The following is an 11,874-nucleotide window of genomic DNA, read 5'->3' on the forward strand; positions in this document are numbered from 1 at the left end:
GGAACAGTTTCACTAAATTCTGTGTGGAGAAATTATCTACCTGAATGTCATGTTGAATTTCATTGTGCTCATATCACCACACATCTGGCACAGCTGTGGCCCTCTCTGGCAGACTGACAGCCTGTGACTCCACAGCAGCTACATGGAAAAGGCCTTCTGTTTGCAATGCTGCCTTCTGCAGCCCTCTCCCCTAAGAGGCTTCAGATGATATAATACACACCACTGTTTCAGTTGCTCCTGCTTTTTCATCCAGCAAGATAAATTAATATGAAGACCCACTTGCCCTTGCCTGACCACAGCCTCTTCCATGTGTAGTGAAGATAAAGACTCAGGCAAGCCACTCATCTCAAAAAACATCTAGGAAAGCATTCACACTATTTTAAAAATCCCTGCCTGACACTGTGGGGGCAATTCCCACAAAAAAACCCTATAAACAAAGTAAACAAATACAATACCACTGAGAATCAGGCAAAGAAAGCAACAGCGATGCTTGCTATTCCGCAAACACTTCAAAATCCAAAACAAACGAACTAAAATTGTTTTCCTAGTTGTCTTTTCATCCTTTTCCCTAGGCCTTTTCCATAAGATACCTAGTGGAAATTCAAGCAATAGTTTTATATAAATAAATCCATAGCATTCAAAAGAGAATGATCTCTTTCTCTAGATGCTCAAACTGCAACAGTCTATATGGTGTTTGAAAACCATGTGGGAAGGAGATCATTCTCTCTTAAATTCAATAGGGTTTTAGAATCACATTTATTCACTTCTATAGAGTTTTTCCATATGGGATTTCAGAGCCTTTTATACTAGAAAGTGCCCCCTTTTCTCCTCTTCTTTCCTTCTTTTGTGCTTGTTCTTTCATCAGCACAAAGCTGAAGTGAACAATAGTACACACTCAGCTTTACATCCCGCAACATCTAGGACTCTGAAGAACAAAGAACAAATACCCAACTGAGGGGCTAAAGATAGCAAATCAGTGCAGTGGGTAACTGCAGCTCCAGTGGAAAGTTCTGGTGCTGGTAGAAGAAGGTTCATTTTAGGAGCCAAAACAGATGAGCACTGAAAGCTGGTTCTGATGTGGGCTGGCTATAAAATCCCAACTGAGTCACTCTGCCTCTACAAGCTGCATTTTCTACAGCTGCAAAATGGGGTTTTGGCCCAGAAGCCTGGGTAGTGGTTTTATAAGGCATTATAATGGACTGCAAGAAATATAAACAAGTAACTGTATTTTTTCATGTGGGAGGGCAGGAGCAAAGACCAAAGAGAAAAAAGCAAATAGATTGAGTGGAAGTGTGGGGAAAGGAGTTGGGACAATGTATTAATGTGGTTTCCATCTTATTCTCATAAACAACTTATAGCTGGGTGAATCTGCTTGTTGATCATTCTATGCCTGATGAGTGTTTCCCCACATTGGTGCTCCAGTCCCTGCTCCATGCTGGAGGTTGCCCCTCACTGCCCTGCCTGCCCTCAGCATCTCCACCCTGCCAGGGCTTACTCTACTTGCTCCCACCTCAAGGCCCCGAGCCCAGCCGGCTGCCCCCGCTTTGCTCCACGAGGGCAGTTGGGGTTACTGTGGCTCTGCACCCTTTTGTCACTGCATCACCCTGTTTTCCCTCGGTCTGAAAACAGGGCTGGGGAAACACATCTCCTTCCCCAGCTGATTTGATACAGGAGGAGGAGGGAAATTGTTTTTCTCTCCCTGACTCAGATTCCCTCAGAGACCTACGTGCGAGGAGGATGCCACCTGTGGGACCGGGAGGGCAGGGAGAGGGAGCGGGGTGGGTCAAAGCCCCTGTGTGGGGAAGACAAGATCTTGCATTTGTCCCCTCCTCACTGAATCTCTGTGAAATCATGTCCTTTCCTGCTGCTATAATCACTGATTACATGCCATTTGCCTGTTGTATTAAAGCTGCTTCCTTAATTAATATAATTTTAAAGGACGGTCTTGGCATGAAGGAGACAAGCTCTTTTGAAGTCCAATAAACACATTTTGTATGTGATCATCGTAAGCAACTCCTGCAGCTTTTCTATGGTGAGGAGGCAGAAAGCACCACGAGTTAATGAACGTTTTTTAACCACCTGATGCTGGTCAAAGCTTTAATCTATTAGGTTTAAGGCTGAGTGGAGGAGGGGAGGCAGAGCGCTCTGCCATGCTCCCCAGTACCACCGAAACTGTTAATCAGCCTGCTCTGCAGTCTACTGCGGAGTTTGCTTTATTAAAGCTCCCTGCTGCCTGCACACGTTCACTGGCACAGACATCGAGAGACAAGCAAACACTTACCCAAGTGCAGAGTACTCACTGCTGCATTGCAGAGTTTACTGGCATAAAATGATGGGGGTAGGTAATTGCAGGTGGAGGCTTGGGTCCTCCCTTAGCCTGCCTGCATCTGCAATCTCCTGGATTTCTGTAGTAGGGGATACGAGGAGGGCTGGGAGCAAAATATGCTTTTTAGAGCTCTCTTTCTAATTCCTAAATGCCTGGAGAGCTGGCACTGCTTGTACTAGTCTCAAATGTGGTCTATGCTGCTTAATGTGGTTTTTGTTCACAGTTATTCCATAAAACTAAAAATTAATTTCCTTTGAGGTACTTGAAGGGGTAAGCATAATTTTATTTATTATAGCTATAAACTAACCTTGCCTCTGCCTAGAGGCTCTCTCTTAGGTTGAAGATGCTGTTGTGCTGTTGAAATATTCAAATTAAAATCAGCCTCCTTTCAAGGACCTGGCAGCCTGAGTATTAGAGGCTTTCTGGTTTTCCTATGGGTTTTCCCATATAGAAGGTTGAACAGGATGAAGTCACTTTTGGAGGAACTTGTGGGTGATTAATTCAGTTCATTTCCTCTTTCCCACCAATCCCATCTGCAGGGTTATGCTTTTTTTCTTTTATTTTTTTCCTTTGTGCCAGCACAGAAATATTTGATTATTTATTGAAGTTTAATACCAAATAGCTGCTCTGTTCTGTAATATCTGTAACCAGATATCTGCAATATCTGTATCTGGATTTGTTGTTTTCAACAGACAGGTTTTTTCTGGAAGAAAGCTGGTATTTGCTTAAGAGTTGTTACATATTTCTAATCTGTAAATATGCATATGGAAATGTAATTATAATAATTTTGTTCTTTGTGAGCAGCTGATTCAGAATTTCTTATTTCCCCTTGTATTTCTTAGGTATGTGTCTCAGCTGCTTTTTTTTTTTTCTTAATGAAACAAGGATGGCTCAGATTTCTTCTCCTTGCATGTTTCCTAGTGATACAGTACTGCAGTCTCTGCCTTGCTCAGCTTATGTCTAATTGCAGAGTATTTAGCAAAAGAATCCATGTGCAAGTTTTAGATTTGAAGTTAACCATCTATTATACTTGGCTTTATTAGCAGATGTCATCTGAACAGCAGAGACAGTCTAATAGGGAGAAACTAATCTTCAAGCCTATATGAAGATAGGATTGCATCAGTCAGATTCAAGAACTTGTAGCCTGGGAGAATTTAGGAAAAAGGAAATTTTCTTTTTGTTGTAAAGTCAGGATGTTTCAGTGCAAGTGTGACATCTGTGGCAGCACTGGTTACTGACAGTCTTCTGGGACAAGCTGGCCAGAAGGATTGGGTATTGTGGGAATTAAATGTTCATATGGCAGCTTAACTGTTGAATGCACATGTTCTAAAGGAAAAACATGATTTACCTAAAGAGAACTACTGGGGCTTGATTTCTGGAGTTGCTGAAAAAACTCTCTTGACTCCCACAGAAATTGGTGGGAGCCTTGGGTACCAGAGGCTTCCAAAAACAAGGTCTTATTGTCAAGATGAAGATTGTGAAAGAGAAGCCCGATATAATTTCATTATTATTTTAACCTTCCATATCCTAGTTTTCATACCAATAAAATGAGGATGACATTTTACTACCTTTAAGGAGTTGTGAGTGTTAACATAGTACAATCTTAGTAGTCCTGCAAGGAAGACATTGAGAAGTGACACTGTTTTTATGTTGCTAAATTGCTCAAAAATGGTCACTTTCTTATTGTTCAAATCTGACTTTAATTCACTTCCTCCAGTGACCCTTTCAGTGTTAATCCACCACACAGAAGTGTTGCAGTTTTAATTAAAAAGGAAATCTTTATCTCACTAAGCTTAGTCTGCCATCTGATCATGCAGTATGGTTTACAGACAGTATTATCTGTCTAATTTACATCATAAAACTGTGACTTAAGCAAGGCAGAACACATTGGCAATCCTCAGTAAATAATGCTGTTCTAACCAAAACTGGATATGTTTTAAGCAAAATTTGACTGTAAGAATGGAGATGTGAGTACGTGGCACATGGTGCTGCACACAAGGAGGGTTACAGGGACACAGAGAACTCAGTGGGATGCTTCATTAAAATAAAATCTCTAAACTCAGTTTGGAGCAGCTCCTGAAAATACATGCACCAGCTCAACCACGAGACAGGAATTTGAGGCAGGATTTACCAGATTAAATTATTTGGTTTATGATATAATGAGGGCTAGTGGTTCCTACTGATCTTTAAAATCTATGATCCTAAATACTGGCAGTGGTTATGTCCCACATCACTTGGAACTTCATAGATCATATAGCATGGTGAGCTGCAAAGCTATGAACTGTCCTGAGGGCCTGCATATGGCAAATATTCACATTTGACTGGCTAATATCCCCAAATCTCACCCCAGCAGGTGATGAGATTAGCAGAAGTCAAGGACTTTAGCAAAATTCTCCTGTTAGTTGTTCTTATATTTGGGTCAAGGTAAAGCAGCTGTCCCAGGACAGGACAGACTTGAAGAAGAGCAGGAAAACCAGCCTCACTGCTCAGCTCTCAACAGCACTGGCACATCAAGGTAGCAAACATGATTCAGGAGTCACTGAGCAAAAACAGAGCCCTACAACACTGTTTTTCATATTACTGTCACGATTTTTAAAACATTGTGGGAGGAAAGCAGTGGGGGAAAGAAGAGGAGGGAGAAACCGGATCTTGTATTTCTTATTAGCAGAGGAAGGAGAGAGGTACAAGATCTATATCACACTGTAAGCTCTTTACCTCAGAGGAAAGTGAACCCCATCTGGCAAGAATTAAATGTTAATGTATCAAATCATGTCCAAAAGCATATAAAACTCAAAGGACACCTTATGATACCCTCTGAAAACAAGATCTAATTTAATTCATTTGCATATCTTGACACCCAATCCTGCAAATTGGCATTGGTGGGTTAATGCCCTGCTACCATTAGACTCCCTTGAGCTTATCGGAAAACTGCTTTCAACAAACTGCAGGCACTGAATTGAAGCGTCTGGTCAGGGAAAACCAGATCAAACCACATCATCTTAACTGTGATCCATTTTGGGATGCAGAAGGGTGGCAGCAATCCTTGGTAGAAAGAAACAATAAACTGATTTTGCTGAGAACCTCATCAATCACTGGTCACAGTGACCCATGGATGATTAATCTCATTAAAAACTTCAGCCTCATGGCAAAAGTAATAGCAGACACACTAAAAGTGTGCTAGATATGCTTTCACAAATTTGAATGGGTCTGGCTCATGTCCCTGAGAAGAACTCCATTTCCAAATTGGGCAAAGCTTTCACTGACTCTAGTTGAACTTTGGCCATTTACTCTGTGTCAGATGCCATCTTTAAGACCTGTGGAAACTGTACAGAAGGTACCTGGCCTGTTATTGAGCCAAGTCCATATACTCAATTCAGGGAAGGAAGAGCTGAATCAGTGGGCATGAAACATTACCTCTTAATGCAGTGAGCTTTCTGACAACTAGCGTCTCTGCTGCCTCAGCTCTTTAAATGAGGGGATTGGTAAAGAGTCTGGGCAACATATCTGATTTTCTGTGTGTCTGTGAATCCAAGGGGTTTTCACTGTTTTGGAGGATTATATATGCCTAACAGTATAGTCAATTTTTCATGTTGGTCCTTTTTGCTGTCTTCTACCTACCTGTAGAGTTGCAAGAGCATGCATAAGTTGCCAAAACCGCTCCTGTGCACAGTACAGCTTGGAAAATTGTACATTTTCTTCTCATACCTTGTGAACACAATCCATGACGCTGAGTGCATCCATGTTGTCCATCTGTAGTTAGATTTGGTACTTGGCCCTGGTCTTTCAGTCATCTACATGAAACTGTATCAACCCAGTATCTGGGTTTAGCAAGCTAAATAACTACCTCTCTTAAGACACTTGGATGCATTTGAGAGGGTGGGGCTGAAGGATCTGCACACCATGGACACTACCTACACAGACCTGGGCACATTCACTCCCTCCTCCCAAGAATGTTCTCCAGTTCCCATGGTCTTATGCACACAAATCTCACTCAACTGTGCTCACCAGCCTACTAGTTGGCATGAAAACTTGGGGAATTCTACATCAATCCTCTCATTATTTGACCACTTGGGATTTTTACTGAATCTTGTGAATAAAATATCCAAATGTTTTTCAGGTGCAAAAAGTAGTTCAGGACTTCCATATTCAGCACTTTCAGGATCTCCACATACCACATAACTGAGGCCAGTTCATGCTATGGGTTTGGCCTGCAGTAGTAAGTAATTTGACTTCAGATTCATCAAAACAAAGGCTGTGCATTCAAAGAGCTGTGATACCAATCAGTATGCTGGAGCAGCTTAACACGGAGGCTCTGTGAAAAGCTACACCAGCTTGGAACTGTCGTAGTAGCATGCTCCATGCTGCACTTTCACCTGGGATTTGAGCATCACACTGGGTCTGAGAGGTCTAGGACCTTGACAAGCCTTGAGACAGGAGAGACTCTCTGGGGCCATTCATTCAGCCCTTCCATCTTCATTGCCATGCTCAGGACAAGTGAAGGAGGAGTTCCAAGCATGAGCTCCAAGCATGAGCCCATACCTCTGGCACTGCCCCTTGCTCTGATGGGTGTCTTGCCTGAGTTATATTTACTGGAGAGATGAGAGTAAAAAGATATGTTTAGGTACAACTGTGCTTAGGAAAAATACACTGTGTGATTGAGGCATTCTCCAGCAGAGAAGGGTAGCTCAGGGACCAGGACAAAAGAGACTCACCTCACCCCATGCCTTGGATACCACTAAGGTGTGTGCAGACAAACACACACACATACAAGTAGCCTTTTCCAACAGCAGCCTCCTGTCCCTGTTTGCCAACAGTGACATCCAGGCTCTATGAGCACTTCATGTAATAACTTGCTATGTCACAGCTTGGTTGGCAGTTAAGAGCCAGGAATATAACTGGGGCAACAAACACCATCTGGCTGAGATCAGCTCTAACAGGCATCTGTGTGTACCCATCCATAGCCCCGGTTTGAGCTGGCCTTGCCAGCAACCCAATGCATGAAGTTTGCTGTGGTGGGACTGACATCATGTGCTGAGGAAGCAGTGGCAGCACACTCAGCCATAGCAGAAGCAAGAAGTGTGTTTTTGTAACAGCCTCTGAAATCGTTTATTGCGCTTGGTCACCTTATGAGGAGGATGTTGGTTTGGTCCTCTCCCATGCTTGGGGCAAGTGCATTCTGACACCAATGCTGGGGAGGCAAGGTGACACTCCTAATTGCAGACAGCAGTGGAGTCTGGTAGGATGCCAGATTTGTTCCCAGAGCACCGCAGTGTGGTCACAGTTCACATGCTCCTGAGGGACACAGGCCATATCCTACAGGCAGCCAGGGAACCAGTGCTTGCTCCAGGTGTGAACTGCAAAGACAGCCTGTAAACAGGCTTTTTTGTCTCCTCCATAACAGGGTCCCAGTACATAATGGTGTGTTTGAGCACAGTACACAAACCCAAGGCTCAATCATGTGTGCAGGGAAGCATACCAGATCATTGCTTCCTAGACTGTTGAATTAAATGTCCAATGCCTAATGTTAATATTAACCTATATACTGAATGTTTTGGAATGTACCTGTTTGTACTGAGCTCTCCCAACTGAAACACTTCAACTGCAGTTCTCAGCACAGAATTCATTATTCTGAAACTTGCTTTCTCAATTAGCTGGAAAGAGCCTGATTGTTTTCACCCTTTGGATCACATTTTAACTCCTGTAATAGCTTTACCTGAGATAGATTGATGAGCATTCAACAATGCTATGATTACAGGCTGATTACATTTTCTTCATGAATGACACTTCTCATGTAATTGGGCGTGAATTTAGGGAGAGTCTTTTTAAACTTCATTAGTAATTCAGCTGGTTGTCTCTTCTGATTGGTACAACTTGCATCTGTCACAGGAGGGTATTTCATTGAGCCATGCACTTTATTAAATGTAAACGTGAACTTAGACCAAATTGAAAGTTCTAAGTCTGCTTACACCTCAGCATGAACCCAGGGTCTCCATCACATAGTTTTGAGTGCTCCAGCTGGACACAACTATGCCCTGGCAACCCTACACATCAGCAGACATACCTGCCTCATGCCTTCCTGATTAAAGAGCAGATAATGTGATCCCAAGCTATTGCCCGCAACCTGGACAGAAACTGCATAGCTCACAGGTACAGCATGACTGAGCCTATAGTCAGACTGGTGCTTTCACCTCAGTATTGTTGGTTTTGTCTGCAGCCTGCAGAATATCGGCTCTGCCTTCACAGGCAATACACCATGGAGTTAAAGAGGTTTGGGAAAATATGCTTTATGAGAAAAGATGGAAAATGTTTAGGTTGTTTTGTTTAGAGAAAAGTTGACTGAGGAAGAAAGGATAACTTTTTAAATATATAAAAGGCACTGCAGAGAGGAAGTTATATATGCTACGGACAAGACAAGAAGCGAGGTTCTTGGATTGCAGTAAGGCGTATCAGGGCAAAAACTTCTTATCAGTAAGGAGGTGAAAGGCGGAAACCAATTATCAGGAGGGCATGGCACTTCCACCATTTCACCCAATGCCTGTTGGGCATGTCATCAGCAGGGGCAGGGCACCGACGTAGCATAAGCAGGCAAAGACAGGCTGGATCAGAAGGGAGAAGAGCCTCAGCACCTCCCGAGCAGATCCCAGGTCACCATGAGCAACAGTAGAAAGGCTCACTCCCGCTAGACCCTCCATTAATGGAGCTGCATAAATATGTGCCACAGGTATAACTAATTCAAACTTATTTTCAAAGCACCATCATTAAACTGCAGAGCTGAGACCAGAGTGTGGGTAATCTAATTCTTAGTTATCTGTGCTGCCAACTATACCACGAATACCGCCATTCTCCTGACACATGAAATTAAGCCAGGCTGATGATGACTTTTCACTTCAGTATGGTTTAACGCAGAGGTGTTAGCAGCAGCAGCCCCGAGTCCTAGGGGACCAGGGAAAACCTCAATCAGAAGGTGGGGGAAGTTATTTGGTGGGCTAGAAAGCTATTGTAAGTGTCCTCCCATGAATGCGACCGTGAGCAATAAATGATCTTTGTGCCCCCAGGTTTGTAAGCGGGTCATATTTTCACGATGTCCAGCATGCTGCTGTGTTTTCTGCAATAAAGCTCACCTAATCAAAACAAGTCAGAGCTTATCTAAGCCCCTAGCCGGAGATATCTCTGTGGTGGCTACAGAGCCGGGTTTCCTAGCAACCTAAAAGGCATTAGACAGGGCTTTGTCGACATTTATCAGTTACACACAAAACCCCCCGTTTGAATAATGTTATGGGTGTGACATCAACTGACAAAAGCCAGGAAATTCAGAGCTGGGTCTGATTTTCTATCCTTGCCGCTCATCAGGCTGAAAAACAAAAGGCACAGTCATGTGAATGATGAGCAGAGCAAACCAACCTTTATATTTCCTGGCTTTTCTCCCGAACGAGATGCCATTTAAATGAGGTGTTTGGTATTAATTTCCTCTGTTTAAGACAGGTCTAATACTCACATTAGGTAGCATGTTGCAGAGTTCTCAGTTTCTTCATGGCTTACCTTCTTCCTTGGAGGGGCCGACCTGAGTGAGGAAAGAGATATCCCAGCCCTCTGTAATTTTTGTTTTCTCCGTGATGGAACCAGCTTTCAAATCCATGCCTTCATAGGTGAAGGCTGTGAGCCTGCTCTAAGCAGGGCCACCAGTGTCCTTCGGCAGTAAAGATCATTATTGGCTCGGGGTGGAGCCGTTGAGGATATGCAAGTTAAAACCACTACATCTTACTACTAGTGCCCAACTTCAAAAATGGGAAGAACATTTCTATAGGTTTCAAGGGATTCTTGATATGGATTCTTGGAATGGGTCTTGTTATCAAGCATTATGAAAACAAAAGGTCAAGAGAAAAAAGAATTAATGTAGATGGGTTTTTTACCCAGACCAAAAATATACTGAGGACTGATGAATGGTCTGAAAAGTGATACTCCAGCAATGTCTTTTATTTCTCCACTTGTAGCAATAGCAGTGTTTAAAACCTCACAGCTTGCAGTTCGTGGAGGAGAATGATGGAAGAAGAGATGGAAGAACTGCCATTGCTGCTGATTGTCACTTCAAATCCTTGGGGAAAGTCTTCTGGAAGTGATTGGGAACTGATCACCTCTCTACAGACTTCTTGAGTCATCTCAGAGAATTTAATAGAAAAGAATTCTTTTGCTTCAGATTGGTATAATGTGACTTAAAAGTGCTAGAAAAAAGTCTTAATTTTCACAATCTAAATTATCAATCAGATGGAGTAAATTAATCTGACTTCTGTTGCAATTCTGTGTACCAGCTCAGTCTCTAACAACACAGCTTTTCATATGTTTATTTGCACTACACAGCTTTTCCTATGTGTATTTGCACTTGCACTACTTTAGTAGTTCCACCTCTGGGGCTTTCACACAAAGATAAGAGCCTTTTTTACATTTGTTTGAGGCCTGACGTGAAAGGTTTATCTCCATGTAAATTTTTCCAGGCTGGTTGTGAAACCTCTGAAATGGATGGTAAAGAAAGTTCTGATGAAACTTAGCTGTAGTTGAGTACTCCAATGCTGTAAGGGAAAATCCCCTGAATTGCTGTCAGTGGGTGAGCAGCCAGGCTTTCATCACCTTCATTCTTCACTGTAATCTTCATTAACATAAGAGTTGGTATTTTGCTCCTCACTGATGGATGCCATACTGTTTGAACTCCAAGGGACTGGTGGAATAAAGGCATGTATACAGGCCTCTCTGCTGACCACAGCTAGCATTTCTTTAGCAAGCATAGCATGAATATAACCGCTACATATACCATAATGGAGAGGCATTACTATGCGCGTTATCACTTTCAAGCTTTGAAAGAAACAGAAGCAGAAGGAGGTTCTTGCACTTTCTGCCGACATCATCTTTACTGTCCATCCATTTGTTCCCCATTTAGCCTCCCCACTGGCAAAGCCTCTATTATGTGCTCATAGATGAGACAATGGGAGCCCACTACCGTGGCGAATGGGCGCATTGTTCCATGGGCTCCCTATAGAAATCCCTGCGTTCGCATGACCCGTTTTCCAAAGTTTGTGCGGTTTTTTTTGAAGAGGGAGGGTAAGAGGAAAAGGGACAATGTTTCACAGCTCTGCACAGATTAGTGGTACGTTCATGCCCATACACTGAGATGAATAAAATAGCCATATTTTTTTTTTCCCAAAGTGCTTATTTGTAATGCATGCATGAACTCACTTAACAAGCTTAAAATATTTAGTGAACATTGAAATGAATGGAGAGTGTGGGAGGGGGGACAAAACTAGCAGAGATAATTGAATACACTTAGCAGTCATAGCAGCTTTACATAGCTGTATCGTATTCTCTATGGATAACACAGCTGGGACAATATGATTAGAGTTTTAAAATATCTAGGGATTTCTGTCTTAAGATAGTTATCAAAAATTGCAAACTTAAACATTAAATATTTTTGGCTAAGTTAAAATATATACCTCTTTATTTAATGTGTGATAAAATATTGTAAAATAGAGAATATTTTCCCTTTGCCATTTTTGCAGGAC

The 11,874-nt window shown here is 42.5% G+C and overlaps 1 long non-coding RNA gene across 1 annotated transcript; it reads left to right on the plus strand.

Annotated features, from left to right (window-relative positions):
* The first annotated feature begins 2,140 nt into the window (after window positions 1-2,140).
* LOC135416163 (uncharacterized) lies at window positions 2,141-11,075 on the plus strand. The gene is made up of 2 exons (XR_010431468.1): window positions 2,141-2,338; window positions 10,318-11,075. It is a non-coding gene; the product is annotated as an uncharacterized LOC135416163 (long non-coding RNA).
* The last annotated feature ends 799 nt before the right edge of the window (window positions 11,076-11,874 follow it).

Source organism: Pseudopipra pipra, chromosome 6, assembly GCF_036250125.1.
Source record: "Pseudopipra pipra isolate bDixPip1 chromosome 6, bDixPip1.hap1, whole genome shotgun sequence".
In the NCBI taxonomy this organism is placed as follows: Eukaryota; Metazoa; Chordata; class Aves; order Passeriformes; family Pipridae; genus Pseudopipra; species Pseudopipra pipra.